Here is a 21,100-nt window from a genome sequence, read left to right as displayed (position 1 = left end):
AAGTTCTCCTCATTTCTTTTGCCCACTTCCTTAGGGGGTTAACTGTTTTCCTCTTTTTGCAGGTCACGATGGTGTTGTAGATTTTAGTAATGAGCCCTTTGTCTGACGTGTCATTACTAAAAATCTTCTCCCGGTCTGTGGGTTGCCTTGTCACCCTCTTGGCAAAGTCTTTCGAGGTGCACAGGTGTTTTATTCTTATTAGATCCCATTTGTCGATTTCCAGATCACCTGTGTGTGTCCCCTTCCCTGTTGCAGTGAGCCTATGTGCTCCCTGGGCCAGTGCTCTGAGATTAGTCCCGATTCCCTCCTTAATGGTCCTGATGGTTTGGGGTTTGACTTCTAGATCTGTGATCCACCTTGAGTGTATTCTTGTGCATGGGGTGAGGTAGACGTCTTGTTTCAACTTTCTACATGTGGATATCCATTGTTTCCAGCACCACTTATTAAAGAGGGCATCTGCTTCCCACTTGACGTTTTTGGGACCCTTGTCGAAGATCAGTTGTCTGTATGCTGATGATTTTACTCCTGGGCTTTCTATTCCTTTCCACTGGTCTGAGTGTCTATCATTGTGCCAGTACCATGCTGTTTTGACCACTGTGGCTGTGTAGTAGGCATTAAAATCAGGTAGGGCGAGTCCTCCAATTGTGTCCCTCTTCTTGAGGAGTTCTCTGCTAATTCTGGGTTTCTTCCCTCTCCATATGAAGTTGGTGGTCAGTTTTTCCAAAATAAAGTGTCTTAAACCTATTTATTAAGCAACTAATCTGAGGCTTTCCAAAATATAGACTATAGAAACTTGATAGGAAAGGAGCTTCAGTGTTCAAACTTCTCATTGTGTGGATAAGGAAACAGTGCTGTCTAGGTGTGGGGGGGGGAACTTGTTCAAGAGATTCACGAATCAGAGGCCCACCCGGGCCCAAGTCCCAGGTTTCTGATCCCCCTAACTCACTTGTTGGAGTGAGTTAGGACAGCCGTTCCCTTGCCTGTGTGGTGTGGCATTTCTGGGCCTCTGACTGGCGTGTGTGTGTGTGTGTGTGTGTGTGTGTGTGTTTTGGGGGTGCGGTGGGGTGATCCGGGCTTGACTCCTGGTTGGCTAAGTATCTGCCATGAACAGAATGCATGTACTGCTACATTCCTTTCTAAAGAGGATCGTAAAGCAGAGTTCACTGGCTAGGCCGTCAAAATTTTGTTTACTACATTTTCTCCACCTTCTCCTGGAAACTTGATGGGACAGGTTTTATGACACAAGGATTTGGTTTTGGCATAGGAAGCCAAGCGTTCTAGGAGGGGATGTGTCATAAAAGCTGTCTCCTTCGAAGGCAGACGCCCAGCCTCAGGAGACCATTGGCGGTCCCGACCCCCACCCTGCACCCCGTAATGAGTTTAATCTGATGAGTTAATCTACTGATGCCCTGCCGTTGCTCTTCAAAGATAGTAAAAAGGCAAGCTATGTTTGCTGCTGAAGCATGGGACTGGGTTGTTTCTTAGGGGACTTGAACTTGTGAAAAAAGAAGGCAGAGAAGTTATAGCCCATTGGTATGGGAAAAGCTAGATCTGAGGATTTGATGGGAGGAAGGGAGTGTTATTTTTTAAGGAATCGGGAAAAAGTTGTTTAAAAAGAAGTAAAATTACTGAAATTGTGATGCAAAGAGGCTCGCGTCCTGTACGAGATAAGTAGCAAACAACCACCAAGAACACTTGGTAGGACCTCCAGTGGTCAGCGGGTACAGTCCCTGGGAAGGGCACCGGGCCTGGTAAAGGAGGGCCCTCAACGAGAGGGATGGACAGCCATGGCTGCAACCACGTGCCAAACATAGCAACTGAGAGGTGATGCAGAGATGGGCACTGTTTCCCTCCGTGGTGCACTAGGTCACAATGACCCCATGCCACCTGATGGCAGGGGTAAGGGGAGGAGGCCCAGCTGGAAGCAGCTCCCACCTGCAGGAGGCAGGAAACAGCAGGCGTAACCTCCCAAATACAGACAATAGCAGCATCGTCAGCACACCTGACCCTTGCGTACTTGCTGGTCGGGGCCCACCCTTTACTTCGTGGGCCCCTGTGAAGAGCTACCAAGGCTTGCGTTTGGCCCCTCCCTGAGCCACTTGGCCAGCTGCACTTCTTCAGTGGTGAACTTGAATGAGGGCCGGGTCCTGGTCACATTTGCCTCCCGGCTCTGACGTGTGTGTCGTGGGATTCTGTCAATTTCACGTCATTGCACAGAGTGCGTTTTCTTATCTGTGAAACTGGGACACAGACTGCATCCTGTAGCACGAGCCGCCCTGGGCGACCTGCCCTGGGTAAATGTTTAATAGCTCTGCCCTGAGCCTCTCTGGCCTTCAGTTCTCTCCGTGAGGGATTTAGACCCGAGAAGTGCTGTGCCTTCGAGGAGGCTGGGACCGGAGGTGGGGCGGGGAGATGGGTGTTCTTTATCTTGACATCAGCCACATGGACAAAGAGGAACTAATCCACCGTGAACATGTGGGGCGGGTTCCCCCCCGGAATGTCTGGTTGCCTGACCTTGCAGCCTATGAAATGCCTACTTAAATATCTGCCCAGGCATTTTAAATGCTTCCTGAAAATCCTATCTGCCTCAAGCAGTCACAGTTCCATGTTTGTGTTTAGCATGAAGTAGGGATGGTGTTGAGAACGTGGTTGAGGAAACAAAATGTGGAGTTCTTATGTGTTTGCACACTGAGAGCTGCTGCGAGTGTGGAGCCTGGGACAGAGGCGAGGAAGGGGGGGGTGTCCTGGCAGCCACTCCCACTTCCACCAGGCCCTTTTTCCCACGAATGCTGGCCAAATAACTAACGTGGCCGTGGTTGGAGTGGAACAGAGGCCCGCGACCGCCCCGCTGGCATTTGGTACACTCTTAATCCTTCACTTTGTTAATCTACTTGGTTGTTTTCAAAAAGTGTTCTCATTGGGAAAGCACCCTGCAATTGGCGCCATAGAACGTTGTTTTCCATTCATGCTGTGCAGAATACCTTCAACGTGCTCTCTTTATTGAACGTGGTTGGTGTTGGGGGAGGCCAGGCACTGTGTGGGGTGGTGGAGATACAAGGGTGAACAAACAGACGTGGACACAGACTCGGGGGAAAGGCAGCTCTCAGTCTGAATAACCTTGCAAACATCACTCCACAGTCCCGCATCTACTGCAAGGGGGACACGCTGGCAGCTGTGTGGCCTGAGAGGCAGGAAAGGCCGAGGCCTGACGATGACTCAGCCAAGAATCGCAGGTGGGAAGAGAGGACAATGTATACAAGGGTCCTGACGTCGGCTGCTGCTCCACTCCCAGAAAGGTTTCCTGCACAAGGATCACCAGGGGAGGCAGGCAAAAGCTCGATGGGTGGGGCTCTGTAGGCTAAGGCCTGGAAACTGACCTGAACCAATGTGCTCACTCAGATGAGGAGGCTCCTTTTGGTAGCTGGAGCCCTGCGGGTACTGTTGAATACGTGCTAGAATGCTGACCTCAAGGTTGGTGGTTCAAACCCATCAGCAGCTTCATGGGAGAATGATGAGGCTATCTGGTCCCATAAAGATTTACAGCCTTAGAAACCCTCTCTATAGGATCGCTATGTGTCCGAAGAGGAGCCCTGGTACCGTAGTGGTTACAAGTTGGGCTGCAATACACAAGATCAGCAGTTCGAAACCACCAGCCGCTCCAAGGGAGAAAGACCGTGTTTTCTACTCCCATAGAGGATTACAGTTGTTCTACACTGTCTGTAGCGTGACTATGACTAGAGTCAACATCGACTTGATGGCAGAGATCGAGTCTGAATAGGCCCGTACCGGTGGGGTAGCAGTTGCGGCCTCCCAGATCTGGAGGTGGGAGGGTAAGTATGACCTCATACTGGGTAGAGTGTCCAATCAAAGGCTTCACTCATCCCCACAGTGGTGGTGGTGGCGGTCCAACCCACGTGTACCCCATGTGATGTCTTCGTTGGGACCTCTTGGCTTTGATCTTTATGGAAACAGATCACCAGGTCTTTCTCCCTCCGAACCCCGAGTCTATTCCGACCACCAGCATTTCAGTTAGCGGCCGAGCATTTTCACTGTCGCACCTGGACTCCTTTTAACATGGAATTAGTCAGCAGAACAAAAAACATTCACATGACTGGTTCTGTGAATTTGGTGAAGTCTTGTCTTTTGTTCTTTTAATTTCTCCAAATATACCTGCTATGATGGAAAGTTTGTCAGAAGCAAATGTGACCCACCCTCCTAGAGGCCAGGTCAAGCTGAGAGTTTAATATGCGCACCACGAATCCTTTGTGTGAATCAACCAGCCCCTAACCTACCACCTCCCAGCCTATTTTCGACTCATAGTGACCCTAGAGGGCATGACACTGCTCCTTAGAATTTCTGAGCCTGTAAGTTTGTTCAAGAACAGACCTCATCGTTCTCTCCTGGAGGGGCTTGTGGATTTGAGCCACCAACCTTGGAGTTAGCAGTCCAGTGCTTAACCCACTGCTCCAGCAGGATTCCTTAATTCCATACGGGGGCAAGGCACTTTCAGAAACAAGCAGTAAGAGTGAGTGGAAAGAAGACAGGCTTCTAGACTGACACTTCTTCCTTTTGTTTTGTTTTACTTTTTGTGAATTAGGTGGCGGCTTACATATCAGATCATCTTTTTGGTATTTAGGAACCTCTCAAAGCTCCCCAGAGCTTGCTCTGTCCCCTGACTCCCTGCTTTTGTAGAATTCAACCTTCCCGTAACCCCGAGTTGACACTATCTACACCCTAGCCTCTGACTTCCTTTCCCCCCGTGCCTCGGTTACCCATGGTAACCACAGTCTGTTTTGTTTGATATGAAAACCTTTATATTGATTTTTTTTCATTTATAACAGTGATCTCATACATTAGTTGGTTTTTTTTTGTGATTGACTAACTTCACTCGGCATAAGGCCTTTGAATCCATCCATGCCACGAGGAGTTTCACAGTTTGGTCATTGTTCGGTAGCGATGTGTCATATCCGTTGTGTGCATGGACCGTTTGTTTACCCTCCTCCCCCTGGTGGGCATCTAGGTGCTTCCGTCTTCTTGCCGTGGTGAACAGAGCTGCGATGAACCTGGGTGTGCATTGTGTACATGCACTTTCCACCGTGTTCTTGAAAAAGTGGGTTGTCTCCGCAAGGCATCTAGCCACTCTACGCCTCTTACACGACACTGATGTCATCAAGGACAAACTCGCCTCCAACACTCATTTTGTTCATTAATAAAAGTTACTTGTACTGATTAGCAATACAGAAACTCAAACTCACCCACCGTCCTTGAGTCTGTCCATCTCACAGAGTGACCCTGGAGGACAGGACAGGAGAGAGCCGAGCTTATGGGGTTTCTAAGACTGGGACTCCCCATGGGAGTAGAAAGCCTCATCTTTCTCCCACAGAGAGGCCGGCGTGTCTTTCTTCTGAGAACAGCCGGTGCCTTCAAGCCGCTAACAAGTAGCCCATGACCCTAACTTCGATGGAGAGGAATAAACGGGTCCTGAGCCCTTCGGTAAAAAGCCCCGGACCCGATCCTGGCCTGGAATGAGAGGCAAGCAGAGAAGGCGTCGTTGAGATCCACATTGACACGGTCTGGTTGCTGTACTGCGGCTGCTCTCAGAACCACGAAACGGGTCACCGATAAACCAACGCTCAGTAAAGTCCAGTCTCGTCATGGTGCCATGTTCTGCCCGGAGGACGGTGGATGAGAGGCATCCGAATGACTTGGAAAGATGCCGAGGAGATATTGTCACATTTTGAAATTTTTACTGAAAAAATATACACGCCGCGTTCTGTGTTAATACAAACAGCACTTGACAGCAAGTGTCTAGAAGAATAGAATCGAAATAAATACGCGTGCTTATCTCTGAGGAGATGACTGGGAGCAGCCTACAGTTTGCATGGCTGCTCCCTGGAGCAGTGTTGCAGCTCTGGTGTGGACCTGTGTAATCAAAAAGACATGAGCAAATTGTCTTCTCTCCCAGTGAAGGCGCTCTCCTCTAGTGCACACACCACATGTATTCCAGAATGGTAGAGCCTCAGAAATCAGAGAGCCCAGCATTCCCATTTCACAAATGGTTCATGGCTTGGCCAAGGTCACCCAGCCCCGAAGCAATAGCAGGGCCAGGCCTAGAATCCAGCGGGGTCTAGGTCTTCTCTCGTACTGGTTGTACACGCGAGCTGTTGCCTCCTGATGGTCAGTCCTTTCTGACTCGTGTCGGCACACGCGTGCAAAGCACCACTGCAGCCCAGGGTTCCTGAGGCCAACACCTTTCAGAAGCAGGTCATCAGACCTGACTGCCCCAGCCTTTGCCCCATGATTAAGCGCTGACCATTTGTGCTACAATAGGAATGACTTGGTTCTTTCTTGGGTCTTCGGCTCAAACACAAGTGCACCAGTGGCCAGCGGCCTGCTCAGCACACTAAAGCACCATTGACGCCACCGAGAGTGACTAGTTGCCCTTCAGATCTAAGACCCCAGAACATCAGCTCACTGCCATCCCGGCGATGCAAACGCATAGGGACCCTAGAGGACAGGGTAGGCCTGCCCTCCAGGAGTTTCTCAGACTGTCACTGGTTACAAGAGTAGAAAGCCTTTCTTCCTAGGACGGCTGGTGGCTTTGAACGTCTGACCTTGCAGTTAGCAGCCCAGCCACCAGGGCTCCTTCACGTCGAAAAGACAAGGCTACAATTTGAGAAAGAGAGACCCTTATCCTTGGGCTGTTCATTCAGTGTCTGTCTCTCTTTCCCTTGCTCACATCCCTTGTGTGTCTGACTATCACACACACACACACACACACACACACACACACAGAACAACTTATCATAGACATGACCTGACTGGTTACTCTAGGGGAATGGGCTTTGGATTTAAAGCCCTGGTGATGCTATGAGGTAGGTGTGGGGTTGCCAGTGGAAAGGCCAGGGGTTTAAACCCCCAGCTCCTCAGAAGGAGAAAGATGAGGCTGCTCTTGGGTGGACAGCCCCAGAAGCCTTTTATCTACGGACACCATGGGCAGTGGCTTTTTAAGTCCAGTGATTTCCCACATCTGTCTCCAGGACATTCCTCTTCCCAAAACTCTCCCGGCCCCTTTGCACAGAGCGTGTTCCAGGGATTGTTGCTTATCTCCCAGACACATAGCCAACCTTGGCCTCATTTGGGCCGGGAGCAGTGCTTTAGACCGCCAGCCTTCAAGTGGAGACAGCTCAGCGGGGGGCTTCGGGATCGGCATTCTCTCACCAGGTGATGAGGGTCCAGCACTGCCTTGTCCCGTCATCCCCCAGGGCCATGGCTGGAGTCGCTCAGGTCAGGTGGATGGCTTGCTCCCCCATTATGTTCTCCTCCTCCCCTGAAGCTACCGAGAGCACTTTTGTCTGCTCTGAGCAATGCTCGCCCAGCATCTGGTGCTCCTCACCTGAATGAGCTGTGATCTGTTGGAAACTTCTGTTCCCCGGCCTCCCAGGCTGTGAAGTCGCTTCGTTTGTGCTCCGCGCTTTATTAATTCATCTCAACGGAGCATTTTCCATCCCCTAGCCATTCCCTTTTGTTGGTATTGTTGTTACCACCTGCTTGAATGTCTTACGCTGTAGATGTCTTCCGTTTTCAAGCCACTTTTTCTTTCTCCTATTAGATCCTCTGGATTCACACAAAGATTCTGACCGTACGGTTGATCTTACTACTTGGGGGAGAACAGAGATTTCTAAGTTTTCATGGCTGTGAATCTGCCTTTAAAGTATGTTCAGTATACCACATGGCATAAGGCATTGGTTCCCAGACTTACTTGGTCTATTCCCCATTTTCAGTAGGGGAAAAATGACCCACACACCCCTGAGAATTATAAACTTTTGTGCAATTATAAATCAGAAACAAACTCACTGCCATCGAGTTGATGCTGACTCAGGGCGACCCCGTAGAACAGAGCAGAACTGCCCCCTGTGGGCTTCCAAGACTGTCCCTCTTTACAGGAGTAGAAAGTCTTGTCTTTCCCCCAAGGAGTCAATGGCAGTTTCCAACTGCTGACCTTAAAGTTCACAGCCCAATGCATAACCAGTATGTCACAGGACCCCTCCTAGAGCCCATCATTCAAGATAAAGTATAGGTATCTGCTTTAGCAGCCTCTGTGGGTCATTCCAGCGCCCCCAGGAGGCAGTGTCACCCACTTTGGGAAACACTGGCATAGTGAGTTATAGGCTGGGCTGTTATATAAGGTGGGCAGTTTGAAAACACCAGCCACTCCTTGAGAAGAAAGCTTGGGATTTCTGCTTCTCTGAAGATGTACAACCTTGGAAACCCACGGGGGGCTGCTCTACTCTGCCAGAGCTTCAGCGTGAGTCAGAATTGACTCACCGGTAGCGAGGTTTTTGTTTTTGAAACCGTGGTGGGATAGTGGTTATATGTTGGGCTGCTAACGGCAAGGTCAGCAGTTCAAAACCACCATCTGCTCCGTGGGAGAACAAGAGAGTGTTCTGCACTCTCACAACCCACGGGGGCAGTTCTCCACTGTCCTGTAGGGTTGCGATGAGTTGGCCTCTATTCGATGGCAGTAAGTTTGTTTTTGTTTTTTAATATTTTGATGTAATGGAAATCAGAATATTTTCCTCAACTGTAGCCTGCCTTTCCGGATGTTCACCTTGTTCTTTGCACAAATGCAAAAATGTTGTCTTTTAATAAGCCTCTTGACTACGAACCACAGGCAGAGGTAGATAGGATGGGTAAGGGATGGCCGGGGGTCGGGAAGTGTGATCTCCCATGGGGCAGGATGACGGGGAGGCGGGAGACTGTCAAGTAGACATCTGTATTGCAGAGGCGACAGGAATGTGACCAGAATGAGCTGAGACAGGAAAGTCTGCCCTGACAGAAGCATTGATCCTAGGAGTGTTCCTATGAGCGCTGGGCCTATCGGTATGCCATCTGATTGTGGAACAGTGTGCGAGCCTTTGGAAGCCCGTGGAGCGGTGGTTTCTCATCATTCTGTTCAGCTGCGGCCAGACCAAGCCATTCCCGTCCCTGGTGGTGATTCATGGAGTCCTTTCCAACCCCATACACAACGGAACGAAGCAGGGCCCAGTCCTGCCCCATCCGCACAAGCGTCATGTTTGAGCCCATTGTCATAGCAACTGTATCCATCTCACCAAGAGTCTTCCTCGTTTGTGTTGCCCTTTCACTTGACCAGTGTGATCTCCCTCTCCAGGGACCGTTCTTCCTGATAACCTGTCCGAAGGACGGAAGATGAAGTTCGCCATCCTGCTTCTAAGAGCATGGGGCTGTACTTCAGACAGACCTGTTTGTTCCGACAGCCGTGGTATCTTCCGTGCTCTTTGCCAGCACCGCGACTCTCAGTCATTGGTTCTTCTCTGGTCTTCCTTATTCATTATGCTAGCTAGAATCACTGAATGTCCTAAGTAGACAAGATTTGTTGGGTAGATAACAGGATAGACTCTTTGAAATCACTCTGCCTTAAAAACTCAAGAACTGATGTTCCTTCCGTCTGAGGACATAGGCCCCTTATGTCTTCTCTGCCATGAGTAATGTGACCATAGTCTCTCTCAGAGAGATACTCCTTTGACAAAGCATTTGTATGGGAACATTGTGTCAGTTTGGGACATGCAGTTTGTAGGCCTAACCACTGAGGAATTTTGATGGTTACTATGGATAATGACTTCTATTGGAAATTCAAATTTCTATGAAGGAATTAGGCTGTAAGGGTGTAGGTAAGATTAAAGGAGAGGACAGGTGGTCTGATGACTAAGGCTACTTCTGTCTATACTCACTGCCATGCTGACCCATAGCAACCCCTGAGGTTCCGGCAGTACAAAGCATCATCTTTCTTCTGGGGAGCAGCTGGTGATTTCAAATGGCTGGCCTTGCAGTTAACAGCCAAATTCATAGCGACTACACCACCAGGGCTCCAGTTTACTATCCGTAATCAACAAATATTCGAGTGTCTTGTTGTTGCATGTTGTCCGTTGTTTTTGTTGTCATCCATTAGACTCTGACTCACCACTACCATGTGTGTCACAGAGTAGATGTCTCCCTTGGGATTTTCTTGCCTACCATCTTAATGGAAACAGAGCTCCAGGAATCCCCTATGACAGGAGCTGACGTAGTGTGGTCAGCTCTGTGTTTGGATCTTCTGTGAAGCAGCCCCAGCAATTGTAGGGGGAACAGACTTCCTTCATCTGGTCACAGCCTCGATACGCTTGAAGCAGGTTTCATGTGGGGTGTGGCCTACTCCTACCATACTCGTACAGTGTCAGGAAATTAGCTCACTCTACTGTGGGGTCTGAATCCTGCGTCTAGCTCATCGACCTCCTGTGTATCGCCCGCTGATCCCTGGATCCATCCACCTATTGCCAGCCTTGGACTCATCTGGATGATCACGGATTCATTCACCTCAGCACTCACTAGCCTGTGGTCTTTCTGCTTTAACTTCCTGCTTCCTGTTCATCAGCCCTGCTACAGGAGTCTGGGGCCAGCTTACACCTGACCCACAGACTTGAACCAGACTGGACTCGCCTCCTTCTACTGTGTGATCCATTTCTTTATACAGATCTCTTTCTATGTTCATACATGTACATTTGCTTCCCTGGAGAACCCAGCCTAGCACGGATGGGTTCTAACAGCGAACTTTAAGGGTAGCAGTCAAGTTCAGAGCAAGAAAAACATGTAATGACCTTGAGGTTCTAAAGCTTTCCTCTAGGGACTTCTCCATGGGCACTGATTAAGGAATGCGTCTTCCTGGCAGAGGTTGCAGAGAGGAGGTCTGATGAAGAAGGAAGCCAAAGGAGGAGTGGATACTGTGCCTTTGAACCTGTAGCTATTTTAGAGTTGTCCTTGATGTTTCTGTTTTCCCGTGTGGACGGAGGAAAAACATGTGCCCAGTGAATGATACTTCTTTGCAAGCACATGTTGGTAGATTGCCTTTCCCAGGAAAAGCGTTGGGTGGTTTCCTGAGATGCCCCTTCCTTTTAAATGTCTGCAGGTGCATGGCTTGCGTCACCAAAGGAGGGAGGACCGTTTTGTACCAGAGGGTCAGATCTACAGAGCTCTGTCACCGGGAACACTTCAAGTGTGAAACTTCAGGAATGAACCCTGGGCTTTCTAGTCATATATTATCTCAGAGGCATGTGCCTCGTATTTCCATCGCGAATCAGTTACTAACAGAGTCACAGTGATGCCTAGAATGCATTGTAAGCAACACGGCTTTGAAAATCTAAAGTTGATCATCTCAGTAGGTTGTTTAATGATCAGGTGAAACCTTTGATTAGTCTGAGTATCTTGGGGATAAGCTAGTTGGGTATTTGTTTGTCCCTCTTGAAAGAATTAAAGTTCCACTAGTTCAGAAGGTCTTCCTCACACAGCAGGTAGGTACTGAGTGCTTCCCAAAAGCCCACCTGCAACTCTTCCTCCATTTCGCATCCCTGCATGTGACTGCAGGACTCTGAGGAGTGATTCATGGACTTATGAGCTCATATCAGACTTATGGACTTGAACTGGACTGGACTGGGATGTTTTGTTTCTTTTCTTATTTTCTTGTAAAATCATTTTATTACATTTGCTTTTTCTACTTGAGCCCTTGGTATCAGCTCCTCGTTTTCCCCTCCCTCCCCACCCCCCTCATGAACCCTTGATAATTTATAAATCATTATTATTTTGTCATGCCTTACACTGTCTAACATCTCCCTTCACCCACTTTTCTGTTGTCCGTCCCCCAGGGAGGGGGTTATATGTAGATCATTGTGATCAGTTCCCCCTTTCTTCCCCCACCTTTCCCTTAACTTCCTGGTATTGCTGCTCTCATTATTGGTCCTGAGGGGTTTATCTGTCCTGAATTCCCTGTGATTTCAGGGGTTATTTCTTAAATCATTTTATTGGGGACTCATACAACTCTTATCACCATCCATACATATATCAATTGTGTAAAGCACATTTGAACATTCATTGCCCTCATCATTCTCAAAACATTTGCTCTCCACTTAAGCCCCTGGCATCAGGTCTTCATTTTTCCCCTCCTCCCTGCACCCTCCCCCAACCTTACGAATGCTTGATAACTTATAAATCATTATTTTTTCATATCTTATACTGTCCGACATCTCCCTTCACCCTCTTTTTCTGTTGTACATCCCTCAGGGAGGAGGTCCTGTGTAGATCCTTTCATTGCTTCCCCCTTTCCACCCCACCCTCCCGACCCCCTCCTGGCATCGCCACTCCCACCACTGGTCCTGAAGGGATGATCTGTCCTGGATTCCCTGTTTCCAGTTCCTATCTGTACCAGCGTACATTGTCTGGTCTAGCTGGATTTGTAAGGTAGACTTGGGATCATGATAGTGGAGGGGGGGGGGGAAGCATTTAGAAACTAGAGGAAAGTTGTATGTTTGATTGTTGCTACACTGCACCCTGACTGGCTAGTCTCCTCCCTGTAACCCTTCCATAAAGAGATGTCTAGTTGCCTACAGATGGGCTTTGGGTCCCCACTCCACACTCCCCATCATTCACAATGATGTGATTTTTTAGTCTTTGATGCCTGATATCTGATCCCTTCGACACCTCATGATCACACAGGCTGGTGTTCTTCTTCCATGTGGGCTTTGTTGCTTCTCAGCTAGATGGCCACTTGTTTATCTTTAAGCCTTTAAGACCCCACATGCTATATCTTTTGATAGCCGGGCACCATCAGCTTTCTTCACCACATTTGCTTATGTACCCATTTTTTCTTCAGCGATCCTTTTGGGAAGATGAAAGCTCTTTATTACACACACACACACACACACACACACACACACACACACACGGATCAGAATCAGCTGACTGGCAGCTAGCAACAGCAATGGTGATGAGGTGGAAGAAGGGGCAAGACCAGGAAGGACTTCTGGGAGAAAACAGGAGGAGGCGCATTCTCCTGCCGGGTCAGTTAAGACACGCTCCTAACCGCTCTTGAGCACTCCAGCCTGCCCTCTCCTTTGCTCTCATTGTGAAGTTGGAGTTGCAGACATGTCCCGGGGAGACCTTCTCTTCTTGGGCTGGTGATCCCTGTGAACCGCTGCCTGTTCTTGGATGGCTCCCTTTGGGCCTTTTCTGGCCAGATTTTCTGTTTCCCAGAAACTGAATGAGGCAGCTCTGCCAGGCACTTGCCGTGTGTGCCAAATACTGGCAGTTAGACTTGAGCTGCCTCAGCTTCCTGCCCCGCCCACATCCACAGTTTTATCTCCATGGGCATGGACCCTTTGCTCAATCCCTTTATTCTCACCGGATGAGGTGTACTAGTTTCCTGTTCAAGGTCAGCCCTCTTCGTGTGGACTCTCATGTGGTTATTCACCAATCCTCACAGACATTTCTTCACCCATTAATGCTGAATCTGCAACCTTATACCCACCTCCCCACCCACCCCCCAAAGGGTACGGGAGGCACTTCTCCTCAATAAATCACAACCAGATGTCTCTTACGAACTGAAAAATGTAAATGCACAGAGAACAAACACCTTTTCCCGGGCTCTTGATCAGGGTTCTTGAGTGACCACTGTCAACACAGGAATTTCTAATCCGCTATTTCAGTTTACTCTTAAAATGTGGTTGTTAAGTTGCTGGCCACATGGCACGTGAAAATTTCACTCATCAAATCTAAGGAGCTTATGTCACCCCCTGGCTTGGGAACCGACCTTGTTAAAAAGCCTAGGGCTACTGACGGTGGTCCGTTTTTTAAAACGTTTTTTCCCCCTTGACTACAATAACAGTCCACACCCCCTAGTTTTCTCCTCCTTCTGTGACCAGACCTCAGTCCTCGACACCTATCAGCAGGCTGACTCTGACTTGTTGAAGAAGCAGAATCCAGTCTGAGGTCCTAAGATATAACTCATGACTCTGTCATCCAGGAGGATGTACAGAGAGTACAGGATAGGAGTAGATGGTGCCTAGAGCTTTTGAAGGAGCCCTAGTGTCACAGGGGCTAAAGCACTCACCCACTCCCCCTCCCCAAGGCCTTGCGGTTCAAGCTCACCAGTGACTCCGATGTGGCAGTCTGCTTCTGTGAGTTTTCCAACCTTGGAAACCCAGTTATGGACAATGGATTTGGTTTGGGGTAGACAGATCCATCGATCCAGATCAACTGGCCTGGCAACCCATGCGGGAGGTCTCAGAATCGAGTGACAAGTAATTTGACTCTTAGAGATATAGATGAGAAGAATAAACCCTTTATTAGGTATGACACACCAAACAAAGCCCATTGCCATCACGTTGAATCTAACCCATAGCAACGCTATAGGACAGGATAGAGCTACCCGACCAGCTTTCTTTCTTTGGCTGTAATCTCTATGGGAGCAGACAGCCCCGCGTCTTTCCACCACTGAGTGACTGGTGGATTCAAACCACCAACCATTTGGTTTGGGTTGGCTTACTGCCAAGCACTTAACCATGTACCACCAAGGCTCCTTATGTAGTCTCTGCTAAAGCAACGATGCATGGGAAAAATTCAAATATGAAAAATTTAAATATGTGGTTCACATACCGTGTAGTCAACAATAGCTTGACTGTATTCGCTCACTAATTTTATAACATGGTATAAGCCCTGGGAAGGTTTTATTTATTGATCCTTTCAAAGATCAATGCTGTCACTTACTAAAGGTCCATTAGCAAATTAATTTCTCCCCACTGTCCTGCTCTGCCGTCTCAGGACAAATTCTTCTTCATCTCTCGTACACTGCTGGGTCAAGAAGGATACACTGAGTCAAACTGGATACTCACGGTCGGGCTTGGAGGACATGGGGCCACAAGAGGGCCTTTTTAAAAAATAAAATTGAGAAATCCTCTTCCTAACGTTTCCTCCTTCCTTCATGCTTACACAATTCATAGAAACAATGCTGCTGCTTTTTTTCACAGAAAACTTCAACCCCAGGACAGAATGAACCGGTAGTAAAACTAGACCTGCTATCTTCTCCACACCTGCAGAGCTCCCCACTCCCACAGAGAATAAGCCCTTTATATACATGCTGCCAAGTTCGACGGCAAGATTAAGATAACAAGGATCCCTTGCTCAAAACAAACAATTTTTTAATTATGAGTACTCTTGCTATATTTTTCATTCTTGAATTAACTCTGCCCCACTCCCAAATGACCTGCTGATTTTGTTAAGAACCTTAACCAAAGTAAGAGAAAATTATTCTAGTTTATCTTCAGGAAAATTATATATAAAAAGACAACTTTTTTGAAAGCAATTTTTATGAATTACTCGAAAGGTGATTTACCTTGAGCTGTTCTACTTGATTGGGTCTCATACCAGTTTGAAGATTGAAAAGAACATAAAAAATATAATATTTATAAATAATGTATATACGTAGTATAAACTTATTGTGTACAGAATAGATTTCTAGAAAGGCTTTTAAATGACTACAAACTGTTTACCAATAGCATTTAGCCAGAGTGTGAGAGATGTTCATTCCATAGTTTGTGATTACAGTCAAATCCAAAATATTACTATCCCCAAATACAGTAAATGAGGAAAAGATAGCCAAGGGTCCTCTTTCACTTGGGCTCAGAGTCGACGCCCACAGAAGAAGCCACCCAGAGAGCACATGACATTTGTCTCGGGAAAATCTGCTACAGAAGCCCCCTCTTTAGCGTGTTTCTTGTTTTCATTCGTCTCATATATGTGTGAAGCCTGGGCCATGAGTCAGGAAGACCTCGCGAGAACTGATATATGTGAACTGTGGTGTTGACAAAGGATGTTGAAAATACCGTGGGTTGCCAGGAGGATAAACAGATCGTTCTTGGAAGAAGTACAGCCAGAATGTTCCTTAGCGTGGAGGAAGAAAAGACTTTATCTCGCACACTTGGGCATGTTATCAGAGAGACCAGACCTTGGGAAAAGATATGCTTGGTAAAGTAGAAGGGCAGTGAGAAAGAGGAGGATCATCTGCAGCATCTAGCATCAATAACACCCATTTTTTGTAACTTCCACAAAGTGAAAACTAAAGGAGCATTTTCATATAAAGTGAAAAAATTTTAAACCCTGCAATAACATCTCTAGCCAGGGAGAATGTAGAGATCTGGGAGCAGCTGGACCTGTTCTTTCCAGTGAAGGGGCTGAAAGGCAGATACATTTCACGTGTGTGTTAGACATCACTGTCACCAGAGTCCTAGGAAGGTTACTGTTCCCATTTTCCAAATGGGGTGATAAAGATAACAACTTACCCAACAGGATCTGGGATGGGTTAGTCTCAGGTCTTCCCTGAAATCACAGAAATCTCCTCTGTGCGTGAACTTCTCACCAAGTAACACATTGCCTGTTGCTGGAAGCCAGAGCCATGTCCTCTCAGCATCTTCCTTACTGAAAAAAGCCATTCACCAGCTCGTCCGCGCATATTCCTGGTGACCGAGGGTGACCGCATACAGCTATGTCCTCTTTTCCATGGCTGATCTTATCTCAAGTAAATTGAGCGGCCTTTCTTCTGAGAGACCTCTGAGTGGATTCGAACAACCAGCTTTGGGGTTAGCTTCCAAGCTTGAGACGCTTTAAATTCACCAAGTTCATTTGTCCTCATTATCCTTTTTGATCCTCTCATGTGTCTATCTACATATAGTAGGTGCTAAGGAGCCCAGAGGGAGTAACAAGTTACGTGTCAGGCTGCTAACACAAGGTCAGTAGTTCAAATCCAGCCACTCCACACGACAAAGATGGGGTTCTCTCTGCCCCGGTGTCTAGTCAGTGATCCAAGTGAAAAAAAATGCATGTTAACATCTATGATCCCTAAAATCAGAAAAAAAATGCATTTGAAAGCATACCATTTCCGTTTTTTAAAGAGTCAAAGGGAAATACGCCATCCTCACGGGCATGACTTTGTTTGCGCTACCGGTGCAGGCCTTGTGGCAGTCTTCTTGTTGAGGGGCTTTATCATTTCCCATAACCACCTGCTTTATCAAGCACGATTTCCTTCTCCATCAAGAGGCCATTGCTGATAACAGGTCCAAAGTATGGAAGACAACCTCACCTTGCTCTTGCTTGGGAGTATTCTGACTGTACTTCTCCCAAGTCGGATTTGCTCATTCTTTGGCAAGAAAAAAAACAAAAACCCAGCACTACCATCCAGCAGATTCCAACTCATAACAATCCCACCTGGAGTCCGCAGCGGTGAATCTTCACAGAAACAGAACGTCTCCTCTTTCTTCCATGGCGCAGTTGGTGGGTTTGGACCCGCGACCTTGTAATTCCCAGTCCAGCCCCTACCCAACAGCGCCACTCGGGCATATCCGGTATTCTTGATCAGCACTTCAGCTCGGAGGCATCCGTCCTTCTCTGGCCTTGCTTATTCATTGTCCAGCCTTTGAGTGTGTGTGAGGTGACTGAAAATGCCGTATCTTGGGACAAGCCCAACCTAATCCTCAAAGGGTGTTGCTGTTTAACACACTAAAGAGCTCCTTCCCAGCAGTTTGCCAATGCAGCATGTATGTCTCTTGATTTCTTGACTATACTTCAAGGGATGTTGATTGTGGATTCAAGTGAAATGAAATCGAAGGCAACTCCATCATTTCTGTTCATTGTGGTGTTCAGGGGCGAAGGGAAAAGATGGGGTGGTCTGCTTCTGGAAGGATTTAGAGCCTTTGAACCCTTCTGTATCAGGTCTACACAGCTCATAGAGTCAACATTTGACATGTTGGCAATGTGTTTTGGTTTTGGTCTCATGAGGTTGTTTGTTGGTCTAGTTCTGAGGATTCTGTTTTCTTTGTGCTCAGGTCTAATCCACGCTGAGAGCTCTAGTATTTGTTCGTCATCAGTAAGACCTTCAAGTCTTCTTCACTTTCAGCAGGCAAGCTTGTCTCATCTGCATATCTCCTTGTTCATGAATGCCCTCCCAATCCTGATGTTTCATTCTTCAGATACAGTCCAACTTCTAAGATTTTCTCAGCATGCAGATTGAATAAGTATATTGTAGGGATATAACCTAGATACATATCTCTCCTAATTTTTTTTAAGTCAAACTCTGCTGAAGAGTGGATTCCAACAGAGAGTGACCCTATAGAATAAGGTAGAACTGCCCTATGGGTTTCTGAGACTGAAACTCCTTATAGGAGTAGAAAGTCTCACCTTTCTCCCTCAGAGAAGCTAGTAGTTTTGAACTGCCGACCTTAGAGTTAGCAGTTACCGATTGAATAACCCACTAAGCCACTAGGGATCCTGGTTTTAAGCCATGTAATATCTTTTTATTCTGTTCAAATGCCTCTCTGTCCATGTGCAACTTCTGCATGAGCACAATTAAGTGTTCTGGAGTTCCTGCTCTGTGTAATGTCCATAATTTGTTACGATTCCCATAGTTGAGTGCTTTTGCATAGTCAGTACAGTACAGGTAGACATTTTCTGATTTTCTCTGCTTTCAGCCAAGACACATCTGCCAAAAGCAGTGATTTCCCTTGTTCCATAAACTCTTCTGAATCCTGCTCGACTTTCTGGCGGGTCACTGTTGATGTACTTCTACAAACATTTTTGATTTATCATAAGCAAAATTTTAAGTGTGTGTGATATGAATGATATTGTTGGATGATTACCACATGCTTTTGGAACACCTGTCTTTGAAAGGAACACAACTATAGATGTCTTGTAGTCAGTTGGCCAAGTATGTTGTCCAAAATTCTTGGCATGCTTCCAGCATCGCTTTTTTTTTGGAACGATGGGTTGCTTGGTACTAGAGCAAGTCATTGGTGACAAATCAGGCTCTAGTACCAAGCAACCAACTCTATCTGTGGAAAGAGATCATGGAGAAGCTCAATATCATTAGTCAGGGTTGCTTGGTCCTAGAGCCTGATTTGTCACCAATGCCGTGGGTGCAGTTTGGATTTCTTCCTTCATTTCCATTGTTTCTGGGTTGTAAGTTACCTGGACCGGCAGCCAGTTCTTGTTGGTACCTGGCTGTGTATTCCTTCCATCCTCTTGTGATGCTTCCTGTGTTCAGGATTTTGCCCCCCGTAGCTTTCTTCAGTATTGCAGCCCCAGGCTTGAATTTTTTCTTCAGTTCTTTCAGCTGAGACCTGCTGAGTAGGACCTTCCCTATTTTGGTTTTCTAAGTCCAGGTCTTTGCACATTGCATTACAGCACTTTATCTTCTTGGGCTGCTCTTTGAAATCTTCTTTTCAGCCTTTTTACTTCATCATTTCTCTCACTTTACTCTAAATTCGAGAGCAAGGTTCAGAGTTTCTTCTGATGCCCATTTGGTCTTTTTTTTTCCCTGTCCTGCCTTTTTAATGACTTCTTCATATATAATTCCCTTGTTCAAGCATCAAGTCTTTAGTCACTAAATGAAGGTGGGATATACTCAGATTGCACTTGGCTCTTGAGAGTTTGTGAATGTTTTCAGCTTCAACTTGATTTGCATATGAGCAATCGGTGGTCTGTTCTGCAGTTGGCCACTGACCTTGTTCTGACTGATGATATTGAGCTTCTCCATGATCTCGTTCCACAGACATAGTTGGTTTGATTCCTGTGTGTTCCATCGGGCAAGGTCCAAGTGAATGGTCTGTGCTGCTGAAAAGAAAGTATTTCTGATGACTAAGTCGGTGGTCATGCAAACTTCTATCATGCCATCTCCAGCTTTGTTTCTGTCACCAAGGCCATGCTTTCCAACCTTCCTCTGTTTCCACCTATCACATTCCAATCACCAGTAATTGTCAATGTGTTTGATGCATGTTTGATCCACTTCAGACTGCAGAAGTTGGTAAAAATCTTCTCTAAGAATATAGCCCGGCTATCAAAAGTTATAGCATGTGGGGTCTTAAAAGCTTGAAGGTAAACAAGGGGCCATCAAGCTCAGAAGATACAAAGCCCACATGGAAGAAGCACACCAGCCTGTGTGATCACGAGGTATCGAAGGGATCAGATATCAGGCAACAAAAAACAAAATATCATATCATTGTGAATGAGGGGGAGTACAGATTGGGGACCCAAAACCCATCTGTAGGAAACTGGACATCCTCTTACAGAAGGGTCACAGGGAGGAGACGTGCCAGTCAGAGTGCAGTGTAGCAACGATGAAACATACAACTTTCCTTCAGTTCTTAAATGCTTCCCCCCACCAAGTCTACCTTACAAATCTGGCTAGACCAGAGGATATACACTGGTACAGAGGAAACAAAGGAATCTAGAACATATGATCCCTTCAGGACCAGTGGTGAGAGTGGCAATACTGGGAGGGTAGAGGGAGGGTGGGGTGGAAAGATGGAACCAATTACAAGGATCTACATGTGACCTCCTCCCTGGGGGACGGACAACAGAAAAGAGGGTGAAGGGAGACATCAGACAGTGTAAGATATGACAAAATAATAATTTATAAATTATCAAGGTTTCATGAGGAAGGGGCAGCAGGAAGGGAAGGCAAAAAATGAGGCACTGATATCAAGGGCTCAAGGAGAAAGCAAATGTTTTGAGAATGATGATGGCAACATATGTACAAATGTGCTTGACACAATGTATGGATGCATGTATAGTGATGAGTTGTACGAGCCCCCAGTAAAATATTATATATAAACCCTATGGAGCATTTCTTGTAAACCCTATGGAGCATTTCTGTTCTGCCCTGTCGTATCATTATGAATTGTAATTAAGTTGATGGCCACTGGCTTGGGGAGGCTGGACAGTGTCCAACTAAGGTAGTAGTGTTTTTTAAAATACTTACTTTGAACCGCTATTACTGGTCTCCCCCCATGATTTACATTTTTTTCTTCCTATGTTAACAAACGTTTTTTTAATTGTTTATTTTATTAAAATAATCATTTTATTGAGAGCTCTTATAACTCGTTTAACAATCCACACATCAATTGTATCAGGCATATTTGTGCACGTGTTGCCATCGTTCATTTTTTCTAGACGTTTATTTTCTATTGAGCCCTTGGTGTCAGCTCCTCTTTCTCCCCTCCTTCTCCTCCCACCCCCTCCTCGTGACCCCTTGATAAATTATAAGTTGTTATTATTTTCATATCTTACATTGACCACTGACTCCCTTCCCCATGGTTTCTGTTGTTCATCCCTCTGGAGTTTGCGCACGCATGTGTGTCGGACACGTGTGTCGGGGAGCAGGGGTGGTGGGGGTGGTGTCGATCATTGCAATTGGTTCCCTCTTCCTTCCCTCCTCTCCCCACCTTGG

Source organism: Tenrec ecaudatus, chromosome 3 (assembly GCF_050624435.1).
Source record: "Tenrec ecaudatus isolate mTenEca1 chromosome 3, mTenEca1.hap1, whole genome shotgun sequence".
Taxonomy (NCBI): Eukaryota; Metazoa; Chordata; class Mammalia; order Afrosoricida; family Tenrecidae; genus Tenrec; species Tenrec ecaudatus.
This window is presented reverse-complemented; position numbering follows the sequence as displayed.